This window comes from Bubalus kerabau, chromosome 11 (assembly GCF_029407905.1).
Source record: "Bubalus kerabau isolate K-KA32 ecotype Philippines breed swamp buffalo chromosome 11, PCC_UOA_SB_1v2, whole genome shotgun sequence".
NCBI classification, from domain to species: Eukaryota; Metazoa; Chordata; class Mammalia; order Artiodactyla; family Bovidae; genus Bubalus; species Bubalus kerabau.
In genome coordinates, this window is record NC_073634.1 from 102545909 (window position 1) to 102554555 (window position 8647).

General features: G+C 53.0%; 1 long non-coding RNA gene and 1 other non-coding gene across 2 annotated transcripts; one reads left to right on the forward strand and one right to left on the reverse strand.

Moving 5' to 3' along the window:
• Positions 1-353: 353 nt before the first annotated feature.
• Positions 354-426, reverse strand: TRNAG-UCC (transfer RNA glycine (anticodon UCC)). The gene has a single exon. It is a non-coding gene; the product is annotated as a tRNA-Gly (tRNA).
• A 4061-nt stretch (positions 427-4487) lies between these two features.
• Positions 4488-6966, forward strand: LOC129622625 (uncharacterized). The gene is made up of 3 exons (XR_008700086.1): positions 4488-5795; positions 6135-6273; positions 6364-6966. It is a non-coding gene; the product is annotated as an uncharacterized LOC129622625 (long non-coding RNA).
• The last annotated feature ends 1681 nt before the right edge of the window (positions 6967-8647 follow it).

Below are 8647 nucleotides of genomic sequence, written 5' to 3' on the forward strand. Positions count from 1 at the left end.
ATCTTTGAAGTGGGAATGACTTTACTGTGTGATTCTCAGCCTGCTTAATTCATAGGCGCACTTGATCTTTGCTGCTCCTCTCTGGGAGGGGGCCCCTGGTTCTGAGGGGTTTAAGTCCCACGGGGAGGCCAGAGGTTATAAATCCAAGATGCTCTTGGTTAAGAGCTTGATTCTGTCACTGAGTGATCCTGGGAACCTCATTTGGCCTCTCTGAGCCTTGACTGACTCTTTTGTAAAAGGGAGACATGCGTGGGGAATATCTATCTTGAATGCTGGCTGTCGGTGGGGGAAAAAGAGGTTAAGTTTTCTTGTATTTATTTTGGGGCTGCACTGCACTGCATATGGGATCCTACTTCCCTGGCCAGGGATCAAACCTGCACCCCCTGCATTGGAAGCACAGAGTCTTAACCACTGGACCACCAGGGAAGTCCCAAGTTTTCTCTTTTGCAAAAAAATCACATTCTCCACAAGTCGTAGACTATGTTTATCCTTGTACTTTAAGAAATGTTAGTTTAGGGCTTCCCAGGTGGTTAAGAATCTGCTGCCAATGCACCGGACAAGGGTTCCATCCCTGGTCCAGGAAGATCCCACATAACCTCAAGGTAACTAAGCTGTGAGGCAGAACTACTGAAGCGTGTGCACTCTGGAGCCCCGTGCTCTGAAACAAGAGAAGCCAACGCAAGGAGACGCCTGAGCACCAAAACTAGTGAGTTTCGCCGCAACTAGAGAAAGCCCTTGTGCAGCAATCAAGACCCAGCGCAGCCAAAAATAGAGAAATAAAATTTAGGGGGGAAAAAAAGAAATGTTAGTTTAAAAAAAAATCTGAACACCCAACAGTCCCTGAGTCCCTGCTGTGTGCCCAGCCTTGCATCAGAGTTGATCTGGAGAGTGGTAACCCCCCTGTGGGCATGTCCTTGCTCAGGCCATCCTCACAGCAACCATGAAATGCCAGGGACCAGGATCGCCATTTCCGGAGAGAAGAGGCAGGCACAGAGAGGGGACCTGACGTGCTTAAGGTTCCACACCGAGAAACTGAAGAGCCTGGCTTTGGAGCTGGGCACTCTGTTCTACCGATGAATAGAAATGTGAGTCCTGACGGCAGGGCCCGAAGGGCGCTCTCAGGCACAAAGACCAGCCTGGGGTGCCCCTGCCTGAGAGGAGCTACATCTCCTAGGAGAGAGGGCACATGGACAGGCAGTGAGGCATGTGGTGTAAGAGGGGCCACCCAAGGCCACATAGCTGATCCATCTCATAAAGGAGCCCCAGAAAAGACCCCAGAAGGAACTTGCTTTAAAAAAGTCCCCTGGGAGACATCCCTGGGGGTCCCACAGTTGACTCCACGCTTCCACTGCATGGAGCATGGTTTCCATCACTGGTTGTGGACCTAAGATATCGCCTGGAGCAGCCAAAATAAGGGAAAAGTCCCCTGGTTGGTGCACTGACATCAGTTCTAGCCCTTCACCATGGCCGATGGATGGTGCATTTTTCTTATACCTCGGAATGAGTTCCTCCTTGCCGGGAGAAATATCAATAACCTCAGATATGCAGATGACACCACCCTTATGGAAGAAAGTGAAGAGGAACTAAAAAGCCTCTTGATGAAAGTGAAAGTGGAGAGTGAAAAAGTTAGCTTAAAGCTCAACATTCAGAAAATGAAGATCATGGCATCTGGTCCCATCACTTCATGGGAAATAGATGGGGAAACAGTGGAAACAGTGACAGACTTTATTTTTTTGGGCTCCAAAATCGCTGCAGATGGTGACTTCAGCCATGAAATTAAAAGACGCTTACTCCTTAGAAGGAAAGTTATGACCAACCTAGATAGCATATTCAAAAGCAGAGACATTACTTTGCCAACAAAGGTTCGTCTAGTCAAGGCTATGGTTTTTCCTGTGGTCATGTATGGATGTGAGAGTTGGACTGTGAAGAAGGCTGAGCGCCGAAGAATTGATGCCTTTGAACTGTGGTGTTGGAGAAGACTCTTAAGAGTCCCTTGGACTGCAAGGAGATCCAACCAGTCCATTCTGAAGGAGATCAGCCCTGGGATTTCTTTGGAAGGAATGATGCTAAAGCTGAAACTCCAGTCCTTTGGCCACCTCATGCGAAGAGTTGACTCATTGGAAAGACTCTGATGCTGGGAGGGATTGGGGGCAGGAGGAGAAGGGGATGATGACAGAGGATGAGATGGCTGGATGGCATCACTGACTCGATGGATGTGAGTCTGAGTGAACTCCGGGAGTTGGTGATGGACAGGGAGGCCTGGCGTGCTGCAGTTCATGGGGTTGCAAAGACTTAGACACAACTGAGTGACTGAACTGAACTGAGTCATATTTGAAGCCCAGCTGGCTTGTCCTTCACTGTGATTTTCTAGTCCATGGTCACCGGGTCTCTGGACAGGGGGCTCCAGTTCCTGCTACTCAGACCCACGGGAATCATTTTTAAAGAAGTGACGGTGCCCTTCCCTGCTCCATCCAAAGGTGACTTCAAGTCTCTCCTGGAAGGTCAGCTTCCAGTGGTCAAGAACCTGGGGTCCCCACTCCAATAGGGTTTCTCCAGACAGAGGAAGCGCGTGGCTGGGGCTGTGAAGTGAAGTTGTCAGTTGCTCAGACTGATCACAACCCACCTGTATCCTTCGGACTTTAGAGCCGCCGGCCGCCGTTAACCTCTGAGCGCTCCTGACCAGAACCTCCAGGGCCTGGCACCTCCTGTGGGTGTGGGGTGGAGGTGGGGGGCGGAGGGGAAGGGTCTGCCTGGGAGGAGCAAAGGAGGCACCACTCCAGCTCCACATGTGCACTCGGACAAGCCGAGATGGGGAGAAAGGTGCAGGGCGGCATGGAAACTGCACACAGAAGCCCACGCCCAACTTGCTGCAGGTTTCTGCAAGGAACTCAAGGTTTGTCTGTGGCTGGCTTCCCGTGAACAGGACCCGTCGTCTTCAAGGTCTGCTTCCATGGAGAGCGTGGCAGGAGGGCATCTCGTGAAGACCTGGGCAGTGAGCCTGGATGGCTCAGCCCTGCCCATCGGGGCTTCCTCCGCCTCCACCAACGCAGGGCTGGGTGGGAGTGGAGCAGCACCAGCTTTGATTTAGAGAAAACAGAAGAAAGCGCCTGCCGCTGCCGAAAAGCCTGGTGACAAATCCCCTCCCCTCAGTAACTCAAATTTCTAAGCTAATTCCTCTCTCCATTCCCACCAGAAAAGCTCCTCCTGTTCTTATCTGTCTTGAGGCCCATGTTGGCCCAACAAGAAAGCTGCCTTTGTTAAGTACTAGAAGCTTCCTCAGTTCAGGATAATCAAGGGCATCCATGCCAATGCCTTGCAACTCCCATTGGTCCGGAGAGTCTGAACCAGCATGGTGGGTTGATAAAATCCCATCCAAAGCAAACAAAGGCAATGCTGTATGGACCCCGTGGTGGCCTGGCCCTTGGTCAAGGTGTAGTGACCATCAAGGATTGCAAAAGAGCACAGAACCGCCCCCCCCCCACCCACCACCACTGCTGCAGAAAGCCTCAGGGGGTCCCCCAAGGAGCCCCAGAGTGGGAAACACTGGGCTAAGTTGGGGTGGGGGGTGCAACCCTTGATATTCCCTGCAGCCCCTCCCGTTTTCTCACAGGGAAGGCTTCGTGCCGCAGGGTGTCGGGGGAGAGCTTGGTGGCTCTGACTCTACCACTTGCCAGCTGTGTGATCTTGGGGTGGTGGCTTTCCCTCTCTGAACCTCTAGGTCTCACTGCTTCCTTCCTCAGTTGGCAGTGCTCTGTAAAGGCTGGGAGTCTTTGTTGCCATTACCGCTTGTTCAGGGGTCCTGACTTCCCACCCTGTGTGTGGCCCTCTCGCTGGATTTCAAACATGATGAGAGCGTGATGCAGGGGTGGGCAGCGTGCACATGGAGATGGGGGTCCGGAAGTGCGGCTTCTGAGAAGCCGTCTGTGATGGGAGCCTGGAAGCCGGGTGAGGAAGGCGGGCTCGGCGGCCCATTAGCGGGCAGGCAGAGGGCGCCTTGAGATGGCGGTTCTGGGGTGCAGCTGGGCACTCCCCATCTTTCATGTGCCTGGAATCACCTGGGAACCTTGTCCCAGTGCAGGTTCTGCCGGAGCAGGCCTAGGCAGGGCTCCCAGGGGAGGCCGGGGCGGGGGACAGCCAGGGCCTCACACCGAGGCCTCAGGTCTGAGGGAAGAGGGCAGGCCGCTTGGTGTCTGGAAGCGGTGGCTCCAGAAAGGCCCGCGAGCCCCCCGAAAGGCCATGCAGGGAAAGATGAAGCAACATGAGGGTAAAATTACGTTTTCAACAGAAGAAAAGGCCTCTGCCTCCTAGCGTGTAGAAAGATCTCTGTTCCCACCCCCACGCAGCCCCAGGGGTTTGAAAGAATGTGGTTTTCTGAGCACAGCTTTTCCTCACTGAAGGGGGTGGATTCGCTCTGAAAAAGTTGCCTGCGAAATGATTTTTTTTTTTTTTTCTATATCAAACGTTATTTTCCAGTGGTGCGTGTTTTAAGACCATGGTTGTGTTCCTGCCGAGAAGGATCCGACTCTGAGGCATTGTCATTGAGGATGTGGCAAACATGAGGGCTGGGAGCTCAAGGCCATTGCTTCGGAGCGATGAGAGCTGGCGCTGCAGAGGGCAGGAACCAAAATCTGAAGCCCCAGCGGTTCCCAGATACACTGAGGTTCACGGCCAAACATGGGCCCAGAGCCCTGACCAGCACCACTGATGGGACCAGAGGGGACCCAGGGCAAACCAGCCCCCTCAGCCTGAAGAGGAGCTCAGAGAGGCCGGCCATCTTGTCTTTGTATAGGACACCATCGGCCACACTCTGAATATCCAGCTGGAAGTGTTTTTGTTTTTATATTGGATGCAATTGTCTAATGTGCAGTAAGAGCCTATTCCCGTGGCGGTTCAGCTGTATTTCTCAAAGAAGCTGTGATGTCAGAGTTCCACCAAGACTCTAGAGGAACAGCCTCCTTGCCCAGAGGGGTCTGCTTGAATATGCCAGGGTGTACTGGGAATCTTAAATAAGAGATGAAAGCCCACAATCTGCCATTGCTTGACACACTGTGGTTTTCCCGGGGTTATAGCCTGGGGTCAATATTCCAAGGAACACACTTTGGGGACCCACTCAAGGAAGAGCCCTCATAATTAAAGGTCTCTGTTTCTGTATCAGTTACCTACTGCTGTGTAACAAATCACTCCTAACTTAGCGCTTTAAAACAATAGGTATTTATTATCTCAAAGGGTCTGTGGCTCAGGAATTCAGAAGTGCCGTAACTGAGCAGGAGGAGAAGGGGGCGACAGAGGATGAAATGGTTGGATGGCATCGCCAATTCAATGGACATGAGTTTGAGCAAACTCTGGGAGATACTGAAGGGCAGGGGAAGCCTGCCGTGCTGCAGTCCATGGGGTTGCAAAGAGTCAGACGTGACTCAGCAACTGAACAACATAACTGGCTGGTCCAGTCTGTGGTCTCCACTGAAGTTGCAGCCCAAACATCAGCTGGGGCTGCTCTCATCTGACTGGGGCTGCGAGATTGGCTTCCGAGATGGTGTGCTCACGGCTGGCTGTTGGCAGGAGGCCTTGGTTTCTTGCCCCATGGAGTCCTCCACAGAGCTGCTTGAGTTTTCTCACTATATGGCTTCCCCTAGATGGATGCCAGCAAGAAAGACTGAAGCCCCGGTGCCTTGGAATGCGCGTGTGGTCCTTTCCACACTGTCCTCCTGGCCCCGTGGGGGCAGCCCTCTTCATTGCGGGAAGGGCTGAAGTGGGTGGAAATCGTCTGGAGACCATCTTGCAGGCCGACTACCATGGTAACCATCTCTCCAGCGCAAGGACAGATAACTTGCCTCATTCTCACAACTGGCTTCTTACCATTTAGTGCCAGTTAGTAACTTTGAGAAGTGACCCTGCTAACCTGTGATGTGAAGGAGGAAAAGACTAGGAATTAGCAGCTACACCAGCCCCCATGAACAGCAGTAATAACAATCATCCGGGCCCATTTGTTGAGCCCTCACCCCATGCCTGCTGCCTCAACAGCATCATGGCACGGTGCAATCCACGTCCCCAAGGAGACGGCTCCACAATATTTCCAAGTTAGGCCACTCATTTTTATGAAATGTATAAAATGAGATTTTTGTTTGTTTTGGCAGTGATGGCTACAAGGACACAAGTAGCTTTGCCTCCTGGAGACACAGAGGAAAATTCCATGACCCGTGTGAACCCATGTCGGGGAAGACTGAAGTGGGGTGTGAACTCAGGATGGATAAATGCCAAAGATACAGTAAATAGGTGAGAGGAAATATTTATTTTGTGTGCATTAGCAATATGAGGGGGACTTCCCTGGTGGTCCAGTGGTTAAGAATTGACCCTCCACTGCAGGGGGCACGAATTGGATCCCTGGTCTGGGAAGATCTCACATGCCGCAGAGCAACTAAGCCCCATGCACCGCAACTACTGAGCCCACGTGCTGCAACTGAGGTATGAAGCCCACACCCCTTAGAGGCTGTGCTCTGCAACAAAAGCCACCGCAGGGAGAAGCCCACACCACGGCAGAGCAGCGCATTGTTGCCGCAGTGAAGATCACGCAGCAATGAAGACCCAGCGCAGCCATAAATAAAATAACAGGTAAAATTCTAAAATACAAAGAACACGAGGAGTCAGGGTAAGCCGAGGGGTCTTTGGCTTTGCCCCAGTCTCATGCTGGGAAAAAGGGTCCCATCTCTGGTGGTGGCCTAGTGGTGAGGAGCAGGCACCTGGTTGCTCAAGTCACCATGTCCGTTATTAACTCTGTGACCAGGCAAGTAACTTCACGGCCCTGTCTCCCGTCTGTGAAATGGGGTGATAATGGCCAACTCCTCCGGTTATGATAAGGCTTCAGAAGGTTCTGGAATGCTTTATCCTGGCAAAGCTGATGGTGGATCACCAAGGTGGTGGCACCCTAGGTTCAAAGAACCTTCGTAGAAGTGCCATTGCCTGGAAAGATCTTTGCCCTGTGACTGAGCATGGACCCAGAGCCACAGAACAGATAGTCGCTGCTGCTGGGGACCCCTGTATGGGCGACCCCAGGGGCTGGAAGGAGCTCAGCCCTTGCTTCTGCTGGGGGCATGTGTGGGCATGGAGCTGGCCCAGCCCTTTCCTGTCCTGTCCCAGCATGATTTCAACAGAGGGAGCGTCCTGGGCGTGTTTTCCCCTCGGAAATCTCACCCCGCTGAGGTGGGATTTGGGGAGCTCTGGCTCAGTTTGCTGCCCCAACCAACAGGCCAGGCTTAGAGATGCTCAGAAACCAGAGTGGGGATACAAGTTCCTGACCTGCAGCCTGGGCCTGGCCTGGTGGAAGGTCTTTGGCTCAGGCCGGCCTGACAGCCCTTGACTCCATCCTTCAGGGCTGTATGACTCCAGACAAGTGTCTCCGCCTCCCAGGCCCTCAGTTTCCCCATCCCTAAAGTCTCAGGCTGGGCCTGCCTGCCCACCCTAGGAACCTGGGGTTTCCCAGAAGGACACAGAGCTTATGTAGATGTGCATGGGGAAGTCCCAGGCCACCTGCTTCCTTTCCAATCAAGAGAGCTCCATTTTCATCTCTGGTATATTGATGATCTAAGTAGCACTTCATTTTTAAAAAGAAGAAGAAAAAAGAAAAGGAAACTCAGCTACAGCGAAAACAATACAGAAGTTTCCTACCAACTTAACTTTGTCCCCTGACTCATGCCTTCAAGCTCTGCAGGAGTGGAGCAGTCCATCAGCTAGGTTTAGTGACCGCTCCTTTCTGAATAGTTCCTAGTCTCCTGGATTTGAACCTCTGTTTCTTTCAGCCTCTGTGAGGTCCCATGAAAGGTGGGGAGAGGAAGGGGCTTTAGTTGGTAGGGGGCGGTCCACAGAGATCTTGAGGTGCCAAGGACATGGACAGGCTGAGTGTGCTGGCCTCCTCTCTGGACACGTGCTGTGGGCATCTTGGACACGTGCCCCCTCGGCCTCTCTGTGCCCAAGCATCCCCAGCTCCGGCCCAAGGCCCAGCTGCGTTTGGGCCCCCAGTAGAAGCCAGGGCCAGCCCTTGCTGCCTCTGAAGTGAGGAGTCTGTGGGCCTGGATGTTTCTCAGCCCCTCCCAACTTCAACACAAATTGCTGCATTTATGAAGCTCCAGCTGTCTGCAGAATGGCGTCTGGGATGGGGGAGGGGTGGATCCTGTCCTGGGAGGAGGAGCCCCCTCAGCTGGCTGCCTCCAGCTGGACTGGGGATGGCAGGGCTCAGAGTGGCCCCTGGGCCCCAGGAGAACCAGGTGCCAGGCCCAGCTGCCAGGCTGCCATTTGAAATGTCTCCTGTTGGTGGCACTTTGGTAAGTTGTAGGTATTCTGGTCTTCGCATATATTTGATCTGTATCTGAAACCCGTGCTGGTTTCATTTCTCAGCTATGGGATTCTTAGTGCCTAAGACTGAACTTGACCATGTCATTCCCCAGGTAAAGGTTTTCCATGGCTTCTCACTGCCCTTAGAAGACAATCCAACCTTGAAAGTGACCCCAAACATTTTGGGATCTGGCAAAGGCCTAGCTCTCCCACCTAGGGGCTCTCGACCCCGCACCCTATGCCCTCCAGGCACATAGACTGAACCATGAAAACTCCCCTCTCGGGAGCCTCACACCCTTCTGCCTGACACACTCTCCTTCTC